Raw genomic sequence first — 25,615 nt, 5'->3', positions numbered from 1 at the left:
CCAAATCAGGCTCGGGGCCTCCAACAGGGGAGAGACAGAGAGGCAGGGAGAAGGGGCAAGGACAAAGAAAAGGCCAGTGGGGGTCACAGGAAGGAGCCAGCTCCCCCACAGCCCAGGACCACAGAGGCTGACAGCTCCCAGAACCCCGCCCAGGCTGCACATGGCCCCTAAGGACCCAGCACCACTCAGGAGCTCAGGAGAGTTGGGAACTATTCTGGGTGCCTCCCGGGGTGGGGGGGCCACCCTCCATGGCAGGGGCTCCTATTGCTCATGCAAGCTTGACAGAGCCTAGAAACAGAGACCCAGGGGTTGGGAAACTGAGACAGTGGCAGCAGCCAGCACTGGAGCCGGGACTCATCCCAGGTCCGGGCGCGGCTCCAAGCTGCCTCCTCCAGGCTCCCAGTGCTCCAACTCCCATGTGTGGTCACAGGTGCCCGTAACCGACACTGAGTCCTGACGATTTTCCATGCACATTTATCGACATGACATCTGTCATAAATTACAAACCTGGCAGGGACATCCGTGAGCACCCATACAGGGTTACAAGTTCTTCCCAGGCAGCAGCTGCTCCCCGGGGGACGGAGAAGCCATGGGGTCCTGTGCCTGGGGCAGTGAGGACGAGGCACACTCCACACGGGTCTCCAAGAGCAGCACCCACACGCTGTCCAGGCAACAGACTCTGGGAGCTGACATCACCTGGTTCCTCTAGTGGGAGTCCCCGGAGCCCTCAGAGCACTGAGCCCCAGGGTGCTGGGCTCCCCACCTCCTGGTCCTGGACGCCTCGGGCCCAGGCGTGCCCTGCGCTGAGCAGTTTCCTGCACACACGTGCGGGTGCTGGCAGAGGCCGAGGCCGCCCCTCTGGAGATGAGGACCCTGGGGTGGGGGGCAGGAGTCAGCCAGGGTGGTGCTGTGTCTGCCCCCACCCTGGAGGAGCTGCAGCCTGCCAGGGCGGGACCACACGCCCACGGCCAGAGCAGAGCCCACAGTGCCTCCAGGAAGCCCCTTCTCCTTCCCTCTGTCTGCTGCCCATGGCCCTGGCCCCTCCTGCCAGCACTGGGCTGAGGAGTCACCAGCACCCGGGCCACCAGCTCAGCCCAGAGCGCACTCCCTCAGCCCGGCCTGGGACCTTGTAGACTGGGCAGGCAACTATTCTCCCCAGAGCTCCCCAAGTCCACACGTGGGTGTCTGCAGGTGTTTAGCAAGAAAAGGCAGAAACAGATTGGGGACCTGCTCCGAGGTCCTGCCCCCTGCCTCTGGAGGACACGTCTGCTCCAGGCCGGCTCTGAGCTGTGCCCAAACTCCTCTCCCATAAAACCCCCACACCAGTGCAGGCCCAGGCTCAACAGTCCCTGGGACCCGGGTGAGTCAATACAAAGTATTCCGAATGCTTAACACCTGAATCTCCCAGGGGGATACCAGGCCTCTGTGGCTTCCAGCCAGCAGGTGGGTCTAATCCCGGGGCGAGTGTAGGAGGAGCCGCCCACTACCACGGCCCCGTTAGTGTGGCAGCTGGCAGTGGATGCCTGTGCAAGGGGCAGCTCTGGGGCTCTGCACACTCAGCCACGTGGACCATCTTGGGTCTCACAGTCCATAGAAAGGATCTGGAGATCGCTCTGAGGACGGCAAACTGAGGCCCTTGACGCCTGCCCCACATGGAAGCTTCCAAACCACAGAAATCCTAGCCCCACCCTCTCCTCACCAGTGTGCCAGAGAAGGTCCCCAGAGGAACCAGAATCTGCTCCAGAAATGGTTCTCCAGGGAGTCAGACCCACAGCACAGAGAGGGGCAGGGAAGGGGTGTGTGAGGGTGGGGCTCACCTGTGATGGTGGCTGCCAAGTCCCAGGAGCGGCCAAGGTCTGTGAGGTGGGAAACCAGAACAGACGGAGCCCACTGGACCAGGACCCAGGAGACGCTGGGGTCCTTCTGGGTCTCAGGCTGCAGCCATCAGTTCTGGGCCCACTGGTGCGAGCTCCACGGTAGAAAAGCCACAGAACCAGGGGTTCAGACCCTGAGCGGGGAGAGCCCTGAGCCCTCCCTTCTGCTGCAGTGCCCAGGGCTGTGACTGCTGTTGGGCCTGTTCTTCCCTCTGCTCCACCCTCCTGGTGTGTTGCTCGCCCCTCATGGATTGGCTGTGCCTCTTGGGATGAGGTCAGTGCCGAGGGCAGGCGAGTCCTAGCTTCTGCCGTCACCCTGTGGTGGGTCAGCTGCTTAGCAACTATCCCCGCAGGCTGTCACAGGATGGTGACCCTGATGGCAGGTGTTGGTGTCCCTGAAGGTGCACCTGCTGAGGGTTCCGTCCCTGACTCTGACTTGTTCTGCCAACTATAGAGCTATGACTGGCATTGGTTGTTGAGTCCTAGGGCAATGTGGGCCAAGTTCATTGCTGCCTGCCTGGGCTGAGCTCTGCCTTTGGAGTTTGCATTGAGCAGTGACAGAGGTGCACAGAGCTGCCCTGGGGGGCTCCGTGGTGAGCAGTGGGAGGTGCTCCACCCACAACCACTGCTCCTCTGCTCCTGGAGGGCGCTGTGCAGCACCGGGTCTCTCTGCCTTGTCCTCCTCATGGGCCAGGGCCTGGGGGGTCTGGGCCACGCCCCCAAGCCATAGCCACAGGTCTGCCTCTGGGCTGGAGGGCCAACCCCAACCTGCCAGAGCGGTGGAGGTGCTGCCAGCGCCTCCTCACTGATGGACAGCGCCGGGTCGCTGCATGTTTACGGCATCACATGCAGACTGCAGGATCCGACGCTGGCAGGGCCGGCTCGGGGTCCCGGCGCTTCCTGAAGGCGGTGAACACGATGGTGGGGGCCTTCTGGGAAATGGGTGCCACATCCAACAAAGCAGAGAAACCCACGTGGAAGTGGCAGCTCGTGGGCTCCCTAAAGCCCTTTATGGGGTGCTGGGCTCCCCGACCTCCTGCTCATGGACGCCTCGGACCCAAGCGTTCCCTGTGCTGAGCAGTTTCCTGCACACACAAGCTGGCTGAGGCCGCCCTGCAGAGATGAGCACCCGGCAGCACAGTTCAGGAGGGCTGTGCTGTGTCGGCTCCCTGCCTGGAGGAGCTGCAGCCTACTAGGTCAGGACCTCATGCCCATGGCCAGAGCCAGAGCCCACCAGGTCCCCAGGAAGCCCCTTCTCCCTCCCTCTGTCTGCTGGCCGTGGCCCTGGCCCCTCCTGCCAGCCCTGGGCGGAGGAGTCCCAAGCACCCGGGCCACCAGCTCAGCCCAGAGCTCACTCTGGGCTTCCCTCGGGCTGGCACTACACTTGAACCCAGCAGGCACTCGTTCTCCTGAGGCCCCCCCACGTCCATGTTTGGGTATGGAGGGGACTGGGCTTTGCCAAGGCAGAACCAAACTTGGGGCCTAATCAAAGGTCTTGTTGCTCCTGCCCCAAGAGGACACCCACAGCCCCAGGCCTGCTCCTAGCCATGGACAACCTCACACCCCTGAAATCCCCCCACCCTAACCAAGGCCCAGGCTCCACGTTTCATGCCAGGCAAGTCAATATAAAATATTCCTCATATTGAACACCTGAAACTCCCCAGGGAGATGCCCAGGATTCTGTGGCTTCCAGCCAGCAGGTGGTTCTAATCCCAGGGTGAGTGTGGGAGGAGCCACCCTCTACCACGCCCCCTTAGTGTGCAGCTGGGCAGTGGACGCCTGTGCAAGGACAGCTCCCGGTGCTCCATCCCCCCAGCTACCTGGGTCATTTTGATTCAGAGACCACAGCAGGGATCCACACCGTGTTCTGAGGATTCCTGACGGAGTTCCTGTCCCCTGCCCCAAATGGAAGCTTCCAGAACCCCAGAAATCGCAGACCCCACCTAACCCGCACCTGTGCACCCAGTAAGGTCCCCAGAGGATTCAGAATCCGTTCCAGCCAAGGTTCCCTGGGAGCCAAACACAGGGCACAGACAGCAGTGCAGGGGGAGGGCTTGTCAGGGGGAGGGGCTCACCTGTGACCTGGGACTCTGAGCCCTGAGGGGGAGCACTGAGACGCACAGGCCCTGAGCTGCCCCTGCCCTGCGGCTCTGTTCTCTCCGAGTTCTGGGCGGGCTGGGTGGTGCTGCCCACGGCGAGGGCGCATCCCCATGGTACTGGACGCTTGCTCTGGGCTCCACAGAAACGCACAGACACCTTGGGTCGCTCAATCTTTCCCCTCCAGGGCCAAGAGCGGGGCGGGCTCAGCACCTGCAGGCGCTCTGAGGCTCCACCCTGGGCCCAGCTCCCCCTGCCTCTCTGGTTACAGTCATTGGTGGCGCCCGGAACAACCATCCCAGCACAGTGGCCCGGGTCAACAAGGAGCCACAGAACCTAGATCCTAATACACAGCTTTGTGCTCGGACATTGATAATTCAATTAAACGTTACCTAGTCCACCTCCTTTCTACCTCTGGACAGAAGAACAGCGTCATGGGAAGCCCTACCAGGTGTTAAATAAAATTCATGAGAATCATGGACTTGGACCAGGCACCAGCACTGGGCCCAAGACCCAACTCAGACAGCTTCATCCAGGCGCTGTGCTGTGGTGGGCTGCAAAAGGCCCACTATCGAGTTTACTAATTAGGCTGTGAGCAATTAGCTAGTTGAGCTGTGACCGACCGGCAGGTGTGGGGACTGAACTGGAGCCTGGTGCTGATTTCTGGACCGCACGTCCCGGTTTCCAGTAATGCTGTGCACCTGTCATTTACTAGAGACCTCAGAACCGGCTCCAGTTCTGGGAGCTGACGATTCTTGTATCATTTGTATTTTATGCTCTTCTCAAACACCACGCAATGTAATTGGCCTAAGGAAGTTCCTTTTGTCACAGGTCATCGGCCAGGGTCAACAAGGAGTTGCGAACTTTGATCCTCCAACACGGCTTTGCGCTCGGACATTCATAATTCAATTAAAAGCTCACCCAGCCACCTCTTCTATCTCTAAAAGGAAGAACAGCGTCTCGGGAAGCCTTACCAGGAGCTAAATAAATTCACTGGAATCACGGACTTGGCCAGGACCTTGACTGGGCCCAAGACCCAACCTAAACAGCTTCATCCAGGCACTGTGTTGTCGCTGGTGGCACTAGTGTCGGTATCCAGTTCATTAATGAGGCAGTGAGCAATTAACCAGTTAAGAGGTACCCGACTGGCAGGTGTGGGGACTGAACTGGAGCCCTGGTGCTGATCTCCCCACCTCACTTCCTGTTGTCCAGGAAAGCTCTCACACCTGTCATGGAGTGGGGTCCTCAGCACCTGCTCCAGTTCTGGGAGCTGCCTGACTCGTGAACATATTTCTCTGTGAAAATGCTGTCCTCAGATGGACTCCACTCCATGCACCTGGCCTAAGGAGCTTCCTTCAGCCCCGGGAAAGAGTTGTCTCTGAACCTGAGCCCTGAGCCAGGTCCTGGCATCTGCTCCCGGAAGCTTGAGGCCCAGGGCTCTGACCGCGGGGCTCCCAGGTCAGGGGAGGAACAGCGACCACCTGGACTGGATAGGAACAGAGGACAGAGAAGGGGAGAGAGAGCCCCAAATCAGGCTTGGGGCCTCCAACAGGGGAGGGACAGAGAGGCAAGGAGAAGGGGCAAGGACAAAGGAAAGGCCAGTGAGGGTCACAGGAAGGAGCCAGCTCCCCCACAGCCCAGGACCCACAGATGGCTGACAGCTCCCAGAACCCCGCCAGACATCAAGGCCTCTAAGGACCAGCCCTACCAGCAGCCAGGGGAGTCTGGTGCTGTTCCGGGGGCTTCCTTGGAGGCAGGTGCTCCTGTCACTCACACCCCCTTGACAGAGCCAGAAACAGAGCCCCAGGGGCTGGGAAACCAAGGCAGTGGAAGCCACGGGCACAGGAGCCGGGACTCAGCCCAGGCCCCGGGCGCAGCTCAAAGCTGCCTCCTCCAGGCTCCCAGCGCCCAGCTCCCCGGTATGTGAGCACAGGTGCCCGAACCCACACTGAGGCCTTCATGTTTCTCCAGCCACAATTTATTGACCTAATGGATTTCTCTTAAACCATAAATCAGTTAAGTCTAGGCACAGAGGCAGTAGTGCAGGGCAATCCATGGGCACCAACAGAGGCAACGAGGTTCTTCCCAGGCAGCAGCTGCTCCCTGGGGTCCTGTCCTTGGGGCAGCGAGGACGAGGGACATTAACACCTTTTCTGGAAGGGTGAGGATTCTAACAGGGCGATCGGAGTCCATCTTCAGGTGACGATTGTGGTAACCTGGGGGCATACAGAGAAGCCACGGGGTCCTGTCCTTGGGGCATGAGGACGAGGACAGTCAACACCAGTTCATGAAGGGCGAGATTTCTGAAGCTAGGCGTCTCGGAGTCCATCTTCGGGTGGACGATCATCGGGGCAGCCAGAGGTGCCACAGGGTCCTGTCCTTGGGGCAGCGAGGACAAGGGACATTCAGTACCTCTTCTGCAAGGGCGAGGATAACAAAGCTGGGCGTCTCGAGGTCCTTCTTCCTTTAATGATTGTGGTGACCTGGGGGGCAGCCAGGGAGCCCATGGGGTCCTGTCCTGGGGGCAGCGAGGATGAGCGACATTCTACACCTCTTCTGGAAGGGCGAGGATTCTAAGCTGGGCGTCTCAGAGTCCATCTTCCTGTGGACAATCGTGGTGACCTGGGGGATGGCAGAGAAGACACGGGGTCCTCTCCTGTTTGCAGCGAGGACGAAGGACATTCAACACCTGTTCCTAGAGGGCGAGGATTTGGAAGCTGGGGGTCTAGGAGTCCTTCTCGTGGTGGTAGATCGTTTGGTCCTGGGGGCAGCCAGAGAAGCCACAGGGTCCTGTCCTGGGGGCAGCGAGGACGAGGGACATTCAACACCTCTTCTGGAAGGGCGAGGATTCTGAGCTGGGCATCTCGGAGTCCATCTTCCTGTGGACACTCGTGGTAACCTGGAGGCAGGCAGAGAAGCTCGGGGTCCTGTCCTTGGGGCAGCGAGGAAGAAGGACACTCTACTCCTGGAGACCACTAGGGCAAGGATTCTGAGCTCGAAATCCTGGAGCGCGTCTTCCCGTGGGAGATGGGGAGACCTGGGTCACCAGAGACATAGCTCTGCCCCAGCATCTGCCGTGTAGACCCTTTGGTGGACCCAACCCTTTTGGATTTGAGAGGTCAGAGGGCTGGGGCAGGGACAAGTTGACAAGGGGAGAACACGGCCTTGTCATGCCATGGCCTGGTCCCTGGTTCCTGACCTTTTGAGACCCAAGGGCACTTTGGTGACAAAGCCCACAGACCAGCAGAGAGGTGGCAGGTGCCTCATTCAAGCCAGAGGAGATGCCCACCCTGGGGCTCGGCCCCCCGAGGACAGACACGGGGAGGCAGTGCTGGCAGCACAGAGCTGCAGTGATGCCAGCGCCCCAGCCAAGCACCAGCACAGCCCCGGCTGCTGGCCTGGTCTACAGCTCACGGCAGGGACCTCCAAGCCCAGCAGAAACAGAGGGGTCCCCTCTCTCACGTGCTTACCCCCCGTCGGGCACCGTGAAGGACCTTGTATGCAAGACTCATGGGGCCACTGTGGCCCTCAGAGACACCCATCTCCCAGGGGGGCATGTTGAGGCTCCAAGGACTGAAGGGCCCGACTCGAAGGTCAGGGGCTCTCAGGAGGGTGGACCCGGACGTCTGAGTCTCAGAGGAGAAGATGCACTCACATCCGTCCACACCCATGGGGAATGGGCCAGGGGCCTCCAGCACGGAGCCATGGCCTGCAGGAAGGACAGAAACACCCAGGACACGGTCTCCCTGCACCTGGCAGCCCCACCTCCACCTGCCCAGCGTCTGCGCTCCCTTGTCCAGGTGGGAGCTGCTGCATCTCCCATGGAGACCCCGGGGCAGTCTGTCTGTCCCTGAGGATGGGATGGCGGTGAGGATGCTCCTAGGCGCTCGGCCACACTGCCTGGCCCAGGGCTGGGGCAGCAGGGCAAGGACGAGCAGTGCCGAGACCTCGGCTCCACGTCTCAGGAGAGGGACCCCCGGCTGCTGCAGCCTGGGGCCTGTCAGGAGCTGCCGCGGCCTCTCCCCTCCTTAGACCCTGGTACAGAGCTGCACACAGCCAGCCCACGCGGGATGGCTCATGCTGCTGGAGCCTCCAGAACCTGCAGGGGTGAAGCCCACAGCCCCTCTGCACTCTCCCCTGACCAAGGAGGGCCATGGGCATCAGTGTGAGTCCTTCCCCCTCCCCTATGCACCTGCTCCATTCCTGCACACAGATGCAAAGCCAAAGGACACCCTGGCTGTCTGGGGTGACCCCGCCCCTCTGTGGGTGAGTCCCTTACCACCAAGAGGTCCTTCCACAGGAAGTCTTCTTGCTGGTGCAGATCAAGTTTCTGGGCTTATTTGGTCTTGAACCTTGTAGAGCCACCGCAGACAGGGCAGTAGAGCCCCTGTGCACAGAACAGGGGGGCCTGCACTGCCACTGCCGCTCCCCTGCACACAGAGGTGCCACAGCTGAGTCCCCCGCAGGCTCCATCTCGCAGTAACAACCCTTTCTCCCGCCCCCATGCAGACAGCACCTGTCCCACCTGACAGCCTTCTCAGCTCATCCAGGAGCCGCCATGGACACCTCCTGCCCCGCTCTGCTGAGGGACGCAGGAGCCACTGGGGACACTGAGGGCTTGGGGGACCGCAGTCAGGCCCACCCCTGGGAAGTCCCCATCCAGGATGCGATTCTGGCCTCGGGATTCTTCTCCCTCTCCCGGGGCTCCCAGGAAGGGAGACGAGTGGTGCACAAATGAAAATGCAACAACAGAAATCAAATGAACAGAAATCAAAACACAAAAATGAACAAACTCACTCTGCTCCCGTTACCAACAGAAAACATGAACTGTATCCACTACACCACACCAACAAGGAGACTGTTCTATGGAAGAAAATGTTAAAATAAGAAAACACAAAATGAACATGAATGGTGGCAGGAAACAAAGTAAAATAGAAAAAGGACAAAGTAATCAAAATGGAAAAAGAAAAAGCAAATTTGACCAAACGGGAGCAGCAGGATCCGATTCTTCCTCCGGATTCCTCTCCCTCTCCAGGGCTCCCCCAGGAAGGGTCAGCAGGACTGACGTCTGGGAGACCCTGAGCCAGCAGCTGACACAGATCAGCTCTCATGGCTCCTACAACTTGAGAACAAAGGAAGATGAAACAAACAGAAATCAAATGAACAGAAATCAAACACAAAATGGACAAAGTCAGCTCACATCACCAACAGAAAACAGGAACTAAGTGAACTCAACTAGTCTAACAACTGAGACTAACCTTATTGAAACAGTTAAAAGTGAGAAAACCCAAAAAAGGAATAAATCATAAAGAAAAAAATTCATAAACCTTCGCTGTAATAAAAATCCAAGCAGACAACTCACAGTCTTATTAAAAAAATGGAATAAAAATTAGAAAAAAACTCAAAGTGAACAAAGGGAAACCAAATAATGGGAGAAAATATAAAGAACAACCACAAACAAGAGGAAAGCCAAGGAAAAAAGTGAAGAAAAAAAATCCAAATGGAAATGAAATATCTAAGGAAAATCAATAAGAAAGGGAAAAAGAATACGAATACTGGAAGAAATCAAAATAAATAAAATAGAAAAAAAGAACAAAACAATCAAAAGAGATAAAGGAAAAACAAATTTTCCCGAAATGACAGCAGCAGCTTGAAGAAAAAAAACACAACAAGAAAACAAACAGGCAGCTGTTCCCAGACCCAGGTCCCCGGGACAGCGCTTCCTGAGCAAATGACAGAACCCAGGCCCAGCCAAGGCTTTGTGCAGGCAGCGGGCATGACATCACAATGGCGCCTTCTGATGTCAGAGCAGGAAACCGCAGCAGGTGCTGCCCTCTGCTGGTTTGCACAGGCGCCTTTCCACTTTAAAAAAAAAAAGAAAAGAGAAATTCTTTCTTAGGTTGAAGAGAGAGATATTAGTGTTTTGAGAAATTAAACCCTGTAGGATATTTCGAAACCTTTTCATTTCTAATCTTAGCATCTTCCATAATTTTGCCTTTTGCAGACTCAGTGTATCCACTCCTTTCTCTTCACCCCCTGAATGATCACCTCAAACCATGATGCCAGTGACGCTACATCAAATGTTCTATCACTCAAGTCAGCGGTGCTGTGACGGAGCTGTAAAGCCATGGCTCACAGGGCCTGCGTCCTGTACGAGTGTCTGTTCATGTACCAGCTGCTCCACTTTTTCTTTTAAAGGGATTTATTTATTTATTCGAAGGCAGAGAGAGAGAAGGACAGAGAGAGGGAGACAGAGAAGGTCCCCGTGTTAGCACCACAAACTCTGTGCACAGCAGGAGCCGCAGCAAACATGTCTGACCTGGGCCATCCCACAGGCCACAGTGTGCAACCTGGTGGGGAAACCTTTCCTACAGACACTGCAGGGGGGCTCCTGCAGGTCCTGGTGTCCCGGATCTCGGGGGAGACCCCAGCACAGCCTCTGTCTGCCCTGAGGAATCCCCTATGGGCTCATCCACTGCTGGGAGCTTCGCAGCCATAACCTCACTCCCTCTCTGCTGCCCATGGCCCCGGCCCCTCCTGCCAGAACTGGGCAAAGGAGTCACAGCACCCGGGCCACCAGCGCAGCCCAGAGCTCAGGCCTTCCCTTGGGCTGCGCATGGACCTCGAGGCCCCGGCAGCACCCGTTCTCCTGAGATCCCCGCAGTCCACGTGGGTGTCAGAGGGGACTGGGCTTGACAAAGGAGAAACAAAACTGGGGCCTAATCAGGGGTCCTGCTGCCCCTGCCCCAAGAGGACGCCCACAGCCCGTCTACTCTTCCCTGTGCCCAAAACCACACCCCACATAACCCGCACACTACCCAGGGCCCAGGTTCAACGTTTCCTGGGACCTCTGCGAGTCAATAGAAAACATTCCTGATATTTAACACCTGGATCCTCAAGGGGAGATGCCCAGGACTCTGTGGCTTCCAGCCAGCAGGTGGTTCTAATCCCGGAGGGGTGTGCGAGGAGCCACCCGCTGCCACAGCCCCTTCAGTGTGCAGCTGGTCAGAGCACGCCTGTGTCAGGGGCAGCCCCCAGAGCCCCACCACCCAGCCACGCGGGCCCTCTTGGTTCTCACAGTCCACAGCAGGGATTCGCAGAGGCTCTGAGGACGCCTAACAGAGGTCCTTGTCCCCTGCCCCACATGGAAGCCTCCAGAACCCAGAAATCCCAGACCCCACCTCTCCCCCACCTCTGCATCCAGCAATGTCCCCAGAGGATTCAGAATCGTCATGCCACAGTTCCCGGGAGCCAAAGAGAGGGTGCAAAGGAGGGGTGCAGGGGAGGGGGTCTGTCAGAGGAAGGGGCTCACCTGTGATGGCAGCTGCCAAGTCCCAGGGGCAGCCTTCTGCCAAGTAGGAAACCAGGAGAGCTGGGAGCAGGTGCATACCGAGTCCCCAGGACCCAGGACCCAGCAGCCGCCGGGTTCTTCTCGGTCTCGGGCTGCAGCCGGGAGTCCCAGGTCACGGGTGCGAGTTGCAGAGTGGAAAAGCCACAGCACCGGGGGCTCTGAGCCCTGAGGGGGGGCACTGAGACGCGCAGGCTCCATGAGAGCCCCGAGCTGCCCCTGCCCTGCGGCCCTGTTCTCTCCGAGTTCTGGACGGGCTGGGTGGTGCTGCCCACGGTGAGGGCGGATCCCCTCGGGTGCTGGACACGCTCATCTGGACTCCACAGAAATTCACAGACACCCTGGGTCACTCAGTCTTTCCCATCTGGGGGCAGCAGAGGGGGGCTCAGCACCTGCAGGTGCTCTGAGGCTGCACCCTGGGCCCGGCTCCCCCTGCCTGCCCAGATCCAGTCATTGGTTGTCCGGAACAGCCGTCCCAGTACACTGGCCAGGGTCAACTAGAGTCGCAGAACCGAGTTTCTAAAACAAGGCTTTGTATTCCGATTTCAGAATTCAATTAAACGTCACCCAGCCACCTCTTTCTACCTCTAGACAGAAGACAACGTCACAGGAAGCTTTACCAGATGTTAAATAAAATTCATGGGAAGCCATGGACTGAATAAGGAACATGCACTGCGCCCAAAACCCAACTCAGATGGCTTCATCCATGCACTGTGCTGTGGCTGAGGCACAAGGCCCTGTATCCAGTTCACTAATTAGGCTGTGAGCAATTAACTAGTTAAGTAGTGCCTGACTGGCAGGTGTGGGACTGAACTGGAGCCCTGGTGCTGATCTCCCCACCTCACTTCCTGTTTTCCAGCAATGCTGTGGCACCTGTCATGGAGTGGGGACCTCAGCACCTGCTCCAGTTCTGGGAGCTGCCTGACTCGTGACCATTTCTCTGTGATAATGCCATCCTCAGATGGACTCCACTCCATGCACCTGGCCTAAGGAGCTTCCTTCAGTCCCGGGAAAGACTTGTCTCTGAACCTGAGCCCTGAGCCAGGTCCTGGCATCTGCTCCCGGATGCTGACACCCAGGACTCTGACCCCAGAGCTCCCAGGTCAGGAGAGGAACAGCAGCCACCTGGACTGGACAGGAACAGAGGACAGAGAAGGGGAGAGAGAGCCCTCGGGGGCTCCCAATGGGGAGGGACAGAGAGGCAAAGACAAGGGGCAAGGACAAAGGAAAGGCCAGTGGGGGTCACAGGAAGGAGCCAGCTCCCCCACAGCCCAGGACCCACAGAGGCTGACAGCTCCCAGAACCCCACCAGACATCAAGGCCTCTAAGGACCCAGCCCTACCCAGCAGCCAGGGGAGTCTGGTGCTGTTCCGGGGCCTTCCTTGGAGGCAGGTGCTCCTGTCACTCACACCCCCTGGACAGAGCCAGAAACAGCCCCAGGGGCTGGGAAACCAAGGCAGTGGCAGCCGTGGGCACTGGAGCCGGGACTCAGCCCAGGCCCGGGCACGGCTCCAGCTGCCTCCTCCAGGCTCCAGCGCTCCGCTCCCCGTGTGTGAGCACAGGTGCCCGAACCAACACTGAGGCCTTCATGTTTCTCCAGCCACAATTTATTGACCTAATGGATTTCCTTTAAACCATAAATCAGTTAACTTGCAGTCACAGAGGCAGTAGTGCAAGGCAATCCATGGGCAGCAACAGAGGCAACGAGGTTCTTCCCAGGCAGCAGCTGCTCCCCGGGGACGGAGCAGCCACAGGGGTCCTGTCCTTGGGGCAGCGAGGACGAGGGACATTCAACACCTCTTCTGGAAGGGTGAGGATTCTAAGCTGGGCGTCCTGGAGTTCATCTTCCAGTGGACGGTTGTGGTAACCTGGGGGCAGACAGAGAATCCACGGGGTCCCGTCCTTGGGGCAGTGAGGAAGAGGACATTCAACACCTGTTCAGGAAGGGCGAGGATTCTGAAGCTAGGCGTTTTGGAGTCCATCTTCCGGTGGACAATCATCGGGGCAGCCAGAGGTGCCACAGGGTCCTGTCCTTGGGGCAGCTTGGACAAGGGACAACAGTACCTCTTCAGCAAGGGCGAGGATTCCAAAGCTGGGCATCTCGGAGTGCTTCTTCCTTTAATGATTGTGGTGACCTGGGGGGCAGCCAGGGAACCCATGGGGTCCTGTCCTGGGGGCAGCGAGGACGAGCGACATTCTACACCTCTTCTGGAAGGGCGAGGATTCTAAGCTGGGCGTCTCAGAGTCCATCTTCCTTTGGACAATCGTGGTGACCTGGGGGATTTCAGAGAAGACACGGAGTCCTATCCTGTTTGCAGCGAGGATGAAGGACATTCAACACCTGTTCCTGAAGGGCGAGGTTTCGGAAGGTGGGGGTCTAGGAGGCCTTCTCGTGGTGGTAGATTGTTCTGTCCTGGGGGCAGCCAGAGAAGGCACAGGGTCCTGTCCTGGGGGCAGCGAGGAAGAGGGACACTCAACACCTCTTCTGGAAGGGCGAGGATTCTGAGCTGGGCGTCTCAGAGTCCATCTTCCTGTGGACGCTCGTGGTGACCTGGGGGCAGACAGAGAAGCTCGGAGTCAAGTCCTTGGGGCAGTGAGGAAGAAGGACACTCTACTCCTGGAAACCACAGGGGCAAGGATTCTGAAGCTGGAAGTCTTGGCGTCCGTCTTCCCGTGGAAGGTGGGGAGACCTGGGTCACCAGAGACATAGCTGTGCTGCAGCATCTGCCACGTAGACCCTTTGGTCGCCCCAGGACCCCCTGGATTAGAAGTCAGAGAGCTGGGGCAGGGACAAGCTGACAAGGGGAGAACATGGCCCTGTCATGCCATGGTCTGGTCCCTGGTTCCTGTCCAATTGAGACCGCAGGGCAAACTGGTGACAAGGCCACAGACCAGCAGGCAGGTGGCAGGTGCCTCGTCCAAGCCAGAGGAGATGCCCACCCTGGGGCTCGGCCCACCAAGGACAGACACAGGGAGGTAGTGCTGGCAGCACAGAGCTGTAGTGATGCCAGCGCCCCTGCCAGGCCCCAGCACAGCCCCGGCTGCTGGCCTGGTCTACAGCTCACGGCAGGGACCTCCGAGGCTGGCAACCACAGAGCGGTCCCCTCTCTCACGTGCTCACCACCCATAGGCACCGTGCAGGACCTGTGTGCAAGACTCATGGGCCACTGTGGCCCTCAGAGACACCCATCTCCCAGGGGGGCACGGTGAGGCTCCAAGGACTGAAGGGCCCGACTCGAAGGTCAGGGGCTCTCAGGAGGGTGGACCCGGACGTCTGAGTCTCAGAGAGGAGCAGAGCGCTCACCTCCGTCCACGCCCCTGGGGAATGGGCCAGGGGCCTACGACACAGGAGCCATGGCCTGCAGGGAGGACAGAAACGCCCAGGACACGGTCTCCCTGCACCTGGCAGCCCCACCTCCACCTGCCCAGCGTCTGTGCTCCCTTGTCCAGGTGGGAGCTGCTGCATCTCCCATGGAGACCCCGGGGCAGGCTGTCTGTCCTGAGGATGGGATGGCGGTGAGGATGCTCCTAGGTGCTCGGCCACACTGCCTGGCCCAGGGCTGGGGCAGAGGGCAAGGTCGAGCAGTGCCGAGACCTCGGCTCCACGTCTCAGGAGAGGGACCCCCGGCTGCTGCAGCCTGGGGCCTGTCAGGAGCTGCCGCGGCCTCTCCCCTCCTTAGACCCTGGTACAGAGCTGCACACAGCCAGCGCCCACGCGGTATGGCTCATGCTGCTGGAGCCTCCAGAAACCACAGGGGTGAAGCCCACAGCCCCTCTGCACTCTCCCCTGACCAAGGACGGCCCATGGGCATCAGTGTGAGTCCCACCCGCCCCCTCCCCTATGCACCTGCTCCATTCCTGCACACCGATGCAAAGCCAATGGACACCCTGGCTGTCTGGGGTGACCCCGCCCCCCTGTGGTGAGTCCCTTACCACCAAGAGGTCCTTCCACAGGAAGTCTTCTTGCTGGTGCAGATCAGGTTTCTGGGGCTTCTTTGGATCCTAAACCTTGTAGAGCCACCCGGACTGGGCAGCAGTTACCTGTGCAGGGGAGAGAGGAGAACACACTGCCACCATCCCTCCCCTGCAGACATGGGAGACCCCAACTGAGAGTCCCCTGCAGGCTGAATCTCGAAGTAACAACCCTTCCCCCCCCCCCGCCCCCGGGGACACCACAGTCCCACCTGACAGCCTTCTCAGCTCGGGCCCCAGGATCCGCCATGGACACCTCCTGCCCCGCTCTGCTGAGGGACGCGGGAGCCACTGGGGACACAGAGGGCTTGGGGGACCGGCAGTCAGTCCCCGCCCCAGGAAGTACACATCCAGGTTGGAATTCTGGCCTTGGGATTCTTCTCCCTCTCCCAGGGCTCTCCCAGGAAGGGAGACGAGTGGTGCACAAATGAAAATGCAACAACAGAAATCAAATGAACAGAAATCAAAACACAAAAATGAACAAACTCACTCTGCTCCCGTTACCAACAGAAAACATGAACTGAATCAACTACACTGCACCAACAACAGAGAATGTTCTAGTGGAATAAAATGTTAAATGAGAAAACACAAAATGAACATGAATGGTGGCAGGAAACAAAATAAAATAGAAAAAGTACAAAGCAATCAAAATGGAAAATGAAAAAACAAATTTGACCAAACAGGAGCCGCAGGATCCGATTCTTCCTCCGGATTCCTCTCCCTCTCCAGGGCTCCCCCAGGAAGGGTCAGCAGGGCTGACGTCTGGGAGACCCTGAGCCAGCAGCTGACACAGATCAGCTCTCATGGCTCTGACTCCTTGAGAACAAAAGAAGATGAAACAAACAGAAATCTAATGAACAGAACTCAAAACATAAAATGGACAAAGTTAGCTCACATCACCAACAGAAAACAGGAAATAAATGAACTCAACTGGACTCACAATTGAGATTGACCCTATCGAAACAGCTAAAAGTGAGAAAACACAAAAAAGGAATAAATCATAAGGAAAAAAATTCATAAACCTTCACTGTAATAACAATCCAAGCAGACGACTCACAGTCTTATTTTAAAAAAAAAGGAAATAAAAATAAGAAAAAAACTCAAAGTGAACAAAGGGAAACCCAATAATGGGAGAAAATATAAAGAACAACCACAAGCAAGAGAATAGCCAATGAAAAAAGTGAAGAAAAAATCCAAACAGAAATGAAATATCCAAGGAAATCAGTAAGAAAGGGAAAAAGAATACGAATACTGGAGGAAATCAAAATAAATAAAATAGAAAAAAGAACAAAATAATCAAAACACAAAAAGAAAAAACAAATTGGACCAAAACAACAGCAGCTTGAAGAACAAAAACAAAACAAGAAAACAAACAGGCAGCTGTTCCCAGCCCCAGGTCCCCGGGACAGCGCTTCCTGGGCAAATGACAGAACCCAGGCCCAGCCAAGGCTTTGTGCAGGCAGCAGGCATGACGTCACAGTGGTGCCTTCTGATGTCAGAGCAGGAAACCGCAGCCGGTGCTGCCCTCTGCTGGTTTGCACAGGAACCTTTCCACTTTAAAAAAAAGAGAGAAATTCTTTCTCAGGTTGAAGAGAGAGATATTACTGTTTTGAGAAATTAAACCCTGTAGGATATTTCAAAACCTTTTCATTTCTAGTATTAGCATCTTTCATAATTTTGCCTTTTGCAGACTCAATGTATCCACTCCTTTCTCTTCACCCCCTGAATGATCGCTCTCAAACCATGGTGCAGCGTCACTGGCATCGCGACGCTACATAAAATGTTCTGTCACTCAAGTCAGCGGTGCTGTGACGGAGCTGTAAAGCCACGGCTCACGGGGCCTGCGTCCCGTACGAGTGTCTGTTCAGGTCCAGCTGCTCCACTTTTTTTTTTTTTAAAGGGATTTATTTATTTATTTATTCGAAGGCAGAGAGAGAAGGACAGAGAGAGGGAGACAGAGAAGTTCCCCAGTTAGCACCACAAACTCTGCACAGCAGGAGCCGCAGCAAACATGACTGACCTGGGCCATCCCACAGGCCACCAGTGTGCAACCTGGTGGGGAGTCCTTTTCCTACAGAGGCTGCAGGGGGGCCCCTATAGGACCTGGAGTCCCGGATCTCAGGAGAGACCCCAGCACAGCTTCTGTCTGCCCTGAGGACTCCCCTATGGTCTCGTCCACTGCTGGAGCTTCACAGCCATAACTTCACTCACTCTGGCCCCAGCCTGGGAGGCAGGATGACCACCACCATTTCCCAGCGTGGGGGGGTGGGTCAGGTCCATACGGGATCAATATGGGACACCCAGGGAGGCAGCAGTCCCGGCCTGGGGTGGAGCCCATAGGCCAGGAAAGGGAAGAGGGTCACGAGCAACCACTGGGGGTTCCCTGTGGGAGGGGCAGAGGACAAGCGCAGGGAGTGTCAGGTGCTCTGCTGGCTGCTCCTGGGTGTCCTGAGGACAGAGAAGTGGAGAGAGCCCCAAATTCAGTTCAAGGCCTCCCCCAGGGGAGGGACAGAGAGGTACAGAGAAGGGGCCAAGAAGGTCAGCTCAGCAGTGCCTGCTCCCTCCTGGGCCTGCACTCAGCACTGCCCAACAGCACCTCTCCAGGGACCCAGCAGGGGGCGCTCACCCCAGGCAGCCAGTTCAAAGGGCAACCTGGGGCCTGGTGCCCTGCCTCCCTGAGCCTTGGGCCCTGCACTCAAACTGCCCCTGCCCTTGGGCCTGGCATCAGGGCTGGACATGGCCTGGAGACCTGGTGCCAGATGTGAGGACAGAACCTTGACCCACGGCCCGACGTCCCTCGCCCGAGTCCCTGTACCACTGGAAGGCCCCACTCTGCCCCTGATGGCCAGTGAGCATCTGCCACCCTCCTGACAGTGTCAGCCCCAGGGCTCCAATCTCCCCCAACCACAGACACCGTGCAGTGTCCTCCCTTACACACGCCCACTCTGAAGTTCTAACTCGCTAGGACCAGGGGCAGAGGTGGCAGCAGATCCCTCCCTGGTTGCCTGGTCAGCACCCAGGGCTGTGACCGCTGTTGGCCCTGTTCTTCCCCCTGCTCCACCCTCCTGATGGGTGCTCTCGCCGGACAGATGTGGCTGTGCCTCTTGGGATGAGGTCAGTGCCGAGGGCAGGCGAGTCCTAGCTTTGCGGTGACCCTGTGGTAGGTCAGCTGCTGAGCGTCTGTCCCCGCAGGCTGCAACAGGATGGTAACCCTGATGGCAGGTGGTGGTGTCCCTGGAGCTACACCTGCTGAGGGTTCTGTCCTTGACTCAGACTTGTTCTGCCAACTATAGAGCTATGACTGGCATTGGCTATTGAGGGCTCTGGGCACTGGGTCCAGGTTCATTGCCGCCTGCCTGGGCTGAGCTCTGCCTTTGGAGTGAGCCCTGTTCTGATGGTCCCTGGGGCCCACAGCGCTGCCACTGGTGTGCTCCGTGGTGAGCTGCAGGACGTGCTTCACCCACAGCCACTGCTCCTGCTGCTCCAGGGAGGGCATGCTGCAGCACCCTGTCTGTCTGCCTTGTCCTCCCTATGGGCCAGGGTCTGGGGACTCTGAGTCACACCCCCACACCACAGCCACAGGTCTGCCTCAGTGCTGGAGGGCCAACCCCAACCCGCCAGAGCGGTGGAGGTGCTGCCAGCGCCTCCTCACTGATGGACAGGGCCGTGTCGCTGCAGGGGCCGGCATCGCTTGCAGACTGCAGGATCCAATGCTGGCAGGGCCGGCTCTGGGTTCCGGCACTTCCTGAAGGTGGTGAACACGATGGTGGGGGCCTTCTGGGAAATGGGCGCCACATCCAACAAAGCAGAGAAACCCACGTGGAAGTGGCAGCTCGTGGGCTCCCTACAGCCCGTTATGGCACTGAGCCCCAGGGTGCTGGGCTCCCCACTCCTGGTCACAGACGCCTCGGGCCAGGAATTCCCTGTGCTGAGCAGTTTCCTGCACACACGAGTAGGTCTGACAGAGCCCAACGCCGCCCTGTGGACATGAGGACCCCGGGGGGCAGGGGCCAGTGTCAGCCAGGGCTACACGCCCCCTTAGTGTGCAGCAGTTCAGTGGACGCCTGTGCAAGGGGCAGCTCCCGGGTCTCCGTCCACCCAGCCACCTGGGCCCTCTTGGTTCTCATGGTCCACAGCAGGGATCCACAGAGGCTCTGAGGACGCCTGACTGAGGTCCTTGTCCCCCACCCACCTGGGAGCTTCCAGAACCAACAGAAACCCCAGCCCCACCTCACTGGCACATGTGTGCCCATCAAGGTCCCCAGAGGATTCAGAATCCAGTCCAGCCACGGTTCCCTGGGAGCCAAGCACATGACGCAAGAGAGCAGTGCAGCAGAAGGTGTCTGTCAGGGGGAGGGTCTCACCTGTGACAGTGTCGGGCAAGTCCCAGGGGTGGCCGTCTGCCCATAGGAAACTAGGAGAGCTGGGAGCGGGCACAGACCCAGACCGCAGCACACAGTACCAGGGACCCAGCAGCCGCCGGGTTTTTCTCGGTCTCGGGCTGCAGCCGGGAGTCCCAGGCCACGGGTGTGAGTTGCAGAGTGGAAAAGCCACAGCACCGGGGGCTCTGAGCCTGAGGGGGAGCACTGAGACGCGCAGGCTCCATGAGAGCCCCGAGCTGCCCCTGCCCTGCGGCCCTGTTCTCTCCGAGTTCTGGGTGGGTTGGGTGGTGCTGCCCACAGCAATGGCCCATCCCCACGGTGCTGGACATGCTCATCTGGGTTCCACAGAAACTCACAGACACTCCAGGTCGCTCAGTCTTTCCCATCGCAGGGGCCAGGAGAGGCGCGGGCTACGCACCTGCAGGCACTCTGAGGCTCCACCCCAGGCCCGGCTCCCCCTGCCTCCCCAGATATCATCATTGCTGGTGCCCAGAAGAACCATCCCAGCACAGTGGCCCGGGTCAACAAGGAGTTGCAGACTGAGATCCTAAAACACGTCTGTGCACTCAGACATTCTTAATTTAATAAAACGTCACCTAGATATCTCTTTTCTACCTCTGCACGGAAAAGCCTTATCAGGTGCTAAATAAAATTCAAGGAAGACATGGACTTGGACCAGGCACCTGCACTGGGCCCAAGACCCAACTCAGACAGCTTCATCCAGGCCCTGTGCTGTGGCTGTGGCACAAGGCCCTGTATCTAGTTCAATAATTAGCAATTCACTAGTTCAGCCGTGACAGCCCTGCAGGTTGGGGACTGACCTGGAGCCATGGTGCTGATCTCTGCACCCACTTCCCGTGGCCCAGCAGTGCTGTGCACCTGTCCTGGATGAGCCACCTCAGAACCTGCTCCATTCCCAGAGCTGCCTGGTTCTGGTATCATTGTTGTTGTATGATGCTCTTCTCAGATACACTCCACTCCATGTACTGGCCTAAGGACGTTCCTCTGTCACAGGTGGAGCTGTCTCCTCACACTGAGCCCCTGGGCCCAGGGCTGGCAGCTGCTCCCGATGCTGACGCCCCGGCTCTGCCCCAGCTGCTCCCTGCGTGGGCAGGAATCAGCAGCCACCTGGGCCTGGGAGGAACCGCTCACTGGGGAGGGGCCTGGCTCTTCCTCTTGGCCTCAGTTTCCCTGTTTGTGAAGGAGGGGACAATGCCCACAGCCCAGGTCTGCAGGGGTGGAGCTGAGGCAGTGAATGCAAGCTGAGCCTGAGGCAGAGGCCCAGCTCCACAGGGAGCCAGGGGCCCAGTGGGGGAGGGGCGGGCACCCAGCACCAAGGCAGCCTAGGTCCAGGCTCACCTGTGTCCCTCATGCCTGTGGCCTCTGGGGCTCTGAGTACCCAGCAGCGCGGCTCTGTCAGTGGGAATCACCTGGCCGAGTCTCAGACACTGCACGTGGAAAGGTTCTTGGCCCAACCAACCTCAGCCTCTCCCAGCCAGGGGTTCTGGGGGCACCTGCAGAGGGCGGGGGCGTGTCTGAGCACATGCAGCCACTGCGGCCACAGACCCCGGGGCCTGGTGCTGCCACACCTTCCCCTGTGCCCAGAGAAGCCCCGACAGCTCCGTGGTATCTGAAGATCTCAACCTCAGCACCACAACTTTGCACACAGCACAAACCACAGCAGACTCAAGGGAGCAGGTCTGGCCCGTGGGCTGGCAGTTTGCAACCTGGTGTGTGCAAACTTCTCCTAAGACGGCAGGGGGACTCCTGCCTGCTCCTGGTGTCCCGGATGTCTGGGGAGATCCCAGCACGGCCTCTGTCCTGAGGACTCCTCAGATGTCTCATCCACTGCTGGGAGCTTCGCAGCCATAACCTCACTCACTCTGGCCCCAGCCCTGGGCGGCAGGGTGACCACCACCATCTCAGGGAGGGGGCCGCGGGTAAGGTCAATGCGGGATGTGGGACACCCAGGAGAGGCAGGACTGCTGACCTGGGGTGGAGCCGAGAGGTCAGCAAAGGGAAGATGGCCACAGTAGGCACTGGGGCTTCCCTGTGTCAGGAGTTCAAGAGGGAACTCTGGGAGGTGCAGGTGCTCCCGGCCTGGCTGCTCCTGGGTCTACCTGAGGACAAAGAAGGGGAGAGAGAGCCCCAAATCAGGCTCGGGGCCTCCAACACGGGAGGGACAGAGAGGCAGGGAGAAGGGGCAAGGACAAAGGAAAGGCCAGTGGGGTTCACAGGAAGGAGCCAGCTCCCCAACAGCCCAGGACCCAGAGACAGCTGACAGCTCCCAGAACCCCGCCCAGGCTGGTGATGGCACCTAAGGACCCAGCAATACCCAGCAGCCAGGGGTGGTGGGAACTATTCTGGGTGCTTCCCGCGGCAGCCACCCTGCAACCAGGGGCTCCTATTGCTCACACCCCCTTGACAGAGATGGAATCAGTGGCCAAGGGGCAGGGAAACCAAGGTGGGTAGCAGCGGGCAGTGGAGCCAGGACTCAGCAAGGCCCTGGACCTGGTGTGGCTCCAAGCTGCCTCCCTCCAGGCTCCCAGTGCTCCGATCCCCGTGTGAGGCCACAGGTGCCCGAAACCAACACTAAGTCCTTCATGTTTTTCCATTCACAATTCATTGATCTCATGGGTTTCTGTCTAACTCATAAATCTGTTAACTCTAGGCACAGAGGCAGTAGTGCAGGGCAATCCATGGGCACCAACAGAGGCAACGAGGTTCTTCCCAGGCAGCAGCTGCTCCCCGGGGATGGAGGAGCCAAGGGATCCAGTCCTTGGGGCAGCGAGGATGAGGGACCTTCGACTCCTCTTCTGGAAGGGCGAGGATTCTGAAGCTGGGCGTCTCGGAGTCCATCTTCCGAGATCGTGGTGACCTGGGGGCACCAGAGACACAGCTGAGCTGCAGCATCTGCCGTGTAGACCTGTTGGTGGCCCCAGGACCCTCCTGGAGTTGAGAGGTCAAAGGACTTGGCCAGGGACAAGCTTACATGCGGGGAACGTGGGCCTTGTCATGACATGGCCTGGTCCCTGGTTCCTGTCCCTGAGGGTGAGTCCCTTACCACCAAGAGGTCCTTCCACAGGAAGTCTTCTTGCTGGTGCAGATCAGGTTTCTGGGGCTTCTTTGGATCCTAAACCTTGTAGAGCCACCCGGACTGGGCAGTAGTTACCTGTGCAGGGGAGAGAGGGGCCCGCACTGCCACCGCCCCTCCCTTGCAAACATGGGAGACCCCAACAGAGTCCCCTGAATCAGGCAGAACCTCGCAGTAACAACCCTTTCTCCCACCCCCGTGCAGACAGCACCTGTCCCACCTGACAGCCTTCTCAGCTCGTCCAGGAGGCGCCATGACACCTCCTGCCCCGCTCTGCTGAGGGACGTGGGAGCCACTGGGGACACAGAGGGCTTGGGGGACCGCAGTCAGTCCCCGCCCCAGGAAGTCCCCATCAAGGATGCGATCCTGGCCTCGGGATTCTTCTCCCTCTCCCGGGGCTCCCAGGAAGGGAGACGAGTGGTCACAAATGAAAATGCAACAACAGAAATCAAATGAACAGAAATCAAAACACAAAAATGAACAAACTCACTCTGCTCCCGTTACCAACAGAAAACATGAACTGTATCCACTACACCACACCAACAAGGAGACTGTTCTATGGAATAAAATGTTAAAATGAGAAAACACAAAATGAACATGTATGGTGGCAGGAAACAAAATAAAATAGAAAAAGTACAAAGTAATCAAAAATGGAAAAAGAAAAAACAAATTTGACCCAACAGGAGCCGCAGGATGCGATTCTTCCTCCGGATTCCTCTCCCTCTCCAGGGCTCCCCCAGGAAGGGTCAGCAGGGCTGACGTCTGGGAGACCCTGAGCCAGCAGCTGACACAGATCAGCTCTCATGGCTCTGACTCCTTGAGCACAAACGAGCATGAAACAAACAGAAATCAAATGAACAGAAATCAAAACACAAAATGGACAAAGTCAGCTGACATCACCAACAGAAAACAGGAACTAAATGAACTCAACTAGACTCACAACTGAGACTAACCCTGTCGGAACCGTTAAAAGTGAGAAAACACAAATAAATCAGTAATAAAGCATAAAGAAAAAAATCCCAAGAACCTGAACTGTATAACAAGGAATGCAGATGGCCTCATGGTCTTATTTTAAAAAAAAGGAATAAAAAAGAGAAAAAAACACAGAGTGAAAAAATAGAAACCCAACAATGAGAGAAAATACAAAGAACAACCACAAACAAGAGGAAGCCAATGAAAAAGTGACAAGAAATCCAAATGGAAATGAAATATCCTAGGAAAATCAATAAGAAAGCGACAAGAGACTATAAATGTTGGAGGAAAAAACTAAACAAAATATGTAAGAAAACAAAATAATCAAAATGGAAAAAGAAAAAACATATTTGACTAAAACAACAGCAGCAGGAGGAAAAAAACAAAACAAGGGAAACACAGGCAGCTGTTTCCAGCCCCAGGTCCCCGGGACAGCCCTTCCTGGGCCAATGACAGAACCCAGGCCCAGCCAAGGCTTTGTGCAGGCAGCAGGCATGACGTCACAATGGTGCCTTCTGATGTCAGAGCAGGAAACCGCAGCCGGTGCTGCCCTCTGCTGGTTTGCACAGGAACCTTTCTACTTGAGTGAGACAAAGAATGCACAATCCTTTCTCGGGTTGAAGAGAGTGATATTAGTTTTTTGAGAAATTAAACCCTGTAGGATATTTCAAACCCTTTTCATTTCTGGTCTTAGCATCTTTCATAATTTTGCCTTTTGCAGACTCAATGTATCCACTCCTTTCTCTTCAACACCTGAATGATCGCCTCAAACCATGGTGCAGCGTCACTGGCATCGCGACGCTACATCAAATGTTCTGTCACCCAAGTCAGCGGTGCTGTGACGGAGCTGTAAAGCCACGGCTCACGGGGCCTGCGTCCCGTACCAGTGTCTGTTCAGGTCCCAGCTGCTCACTTCTCTGTTTGTTTAAAAGGATTTGCTTACTTATTCGAAGGCAAATAGATGGAGAGGAGGACAGAGAGAGGGAGACAGAGGAGACAGAAATGTCAGCACCAGAAACTCTGTACACAAAACCCACAGCAAACAGAACTGACCTGGCCCAGCCCACAGGACACAGTTTGCAACCTGGTGGGGAAACCTCTCCTACAGAGCCTGCAGGTGTGGCGGACTGAGAAGGCAGGGCCAAGATGGCCATGGGCAACAGGTTGTGATTGGATGGCTTCAGAAACTGCCTGGCAACAGGCTGTGATTGGTTAGGGCATAGACCGCCCCTTGACCGGATTGGCTGCCTTGGCTATATAAGCTGTTGTAGCACCTGAAATAAACGAGTCTGCAGGCTGCCTGCCTCAGGCCTGCTCTCACCCGACTCCCGGGGTCTGTGTGGTGACTCCGTGCCTCTTGCCCCCACCGTGCTCCTCCTCCCAGAAACAAATCCACTGCAACATGAAGGGGGGGCGTTCCTGCAGGTCCTGGTGTCCCGGATCTCGGGGGAGACCCCAGCACAGCCTCTGTCTGCCCTGAGGACTCCCCTATGGGCTCGTCCACTGCTGGGAACTTCGCAGCCATAACCTCACTCTGGCCCCAGCCTGGGAGGCAGGATGACCACCACCATTTCCCAGTGTGGGGGCTGTGGGTCTGGTCAATATGGGATGTGGGACACGCAGAGAGGCAGGAGTCCTGGGCAGGGGTACAGCTGATAGGTCAGCCAAGGGAAGACAGCCACAGTAGGCACTGGGGCTCCCCTGTGTAGAAGAACAAGAGGGAACTCTGGGAGGTGCAGGTATTCCTGGCCTGGCTGCTCCTGGTTCTCCCTGAGGACAAAGAAGGGGAGAGAGAGCCCCAAATCAGGCTTGGGGCCTCCAACACGGGAGGGACAGAGAGGCAAGGAGAAGGGGCAAGGACAAAGGAAAGGCCAGA

At 57.5% G+C, this 25,615-nt stretch overlaps 2 long non-coding RNA genes across 3 annotated transcripts; both read right to left on the bottom strand.

The window, feature by feature from the left end:
- Positions 1-5,931: 5,931 nt before the first annotated feature.
- Positions 5,932-8,417, bottom strand: LOC138843974 (uncharacterized). Its single transcript, XR_011379238.1, has 2 exons — positions 8,251-8,417; positions 5,932-6,870 (listed from the first exon to the last, which is right to left on the bottom strand). It is a non-coding gene; the product is annotated as an uncharacterized lncRNA (long non-coding RNA).
- A 4,491-nt stretch (positions 8,418-12,908) lies between these two features.
- LOC138843170 (uncharacterized) lies at positions 12,909-24,806 on the bottom strand. 2 transcript variants are annotated; one of them, XR_011379237.1, is made up of 8 exons: positions 22,988-24,806; positions 22,738-22,845; positions 22,385-22,551; positions 21,664-21,793; positions 21,033-21,187; positions 15,504-16,845; positions 15,253-15,360; positions 12,909-13,870 (listed from the first exon to the last, which is right to left on the bottom strand). It is a non-coding gene; the product is annotated as an uncharacterized lncRNA (long non-coding RNA). The 2 variants fall into 2 exon arrangements; XR_011379236.1 differs by having other exon boundaries at positions 22,738-24,805.
- Positions 24,807-25,615: the final 809 nt, after the last annotated feature.

This window comes from Oryctolagus cuniculus, chromosome 10 (assembly GCF_964237555.1).
Source record: "Oryctolagus cuniculus chromosome 10, mOryCun1.1, whole genome shotgun sequence".
NCBI classification, from domain to species: domain Eukaryota; kingdom Metazoa; phylum Chordata; class Mammalia; order Lagomorpha; family Leporidae; genus Oryctolagus; species Oryctolagus cuniculus.
The sequence above is the reverse complement of the archived record's forward strand: the minus strand, read 5'-3'. Positions and strand labels throughout refer to the sequence as shown.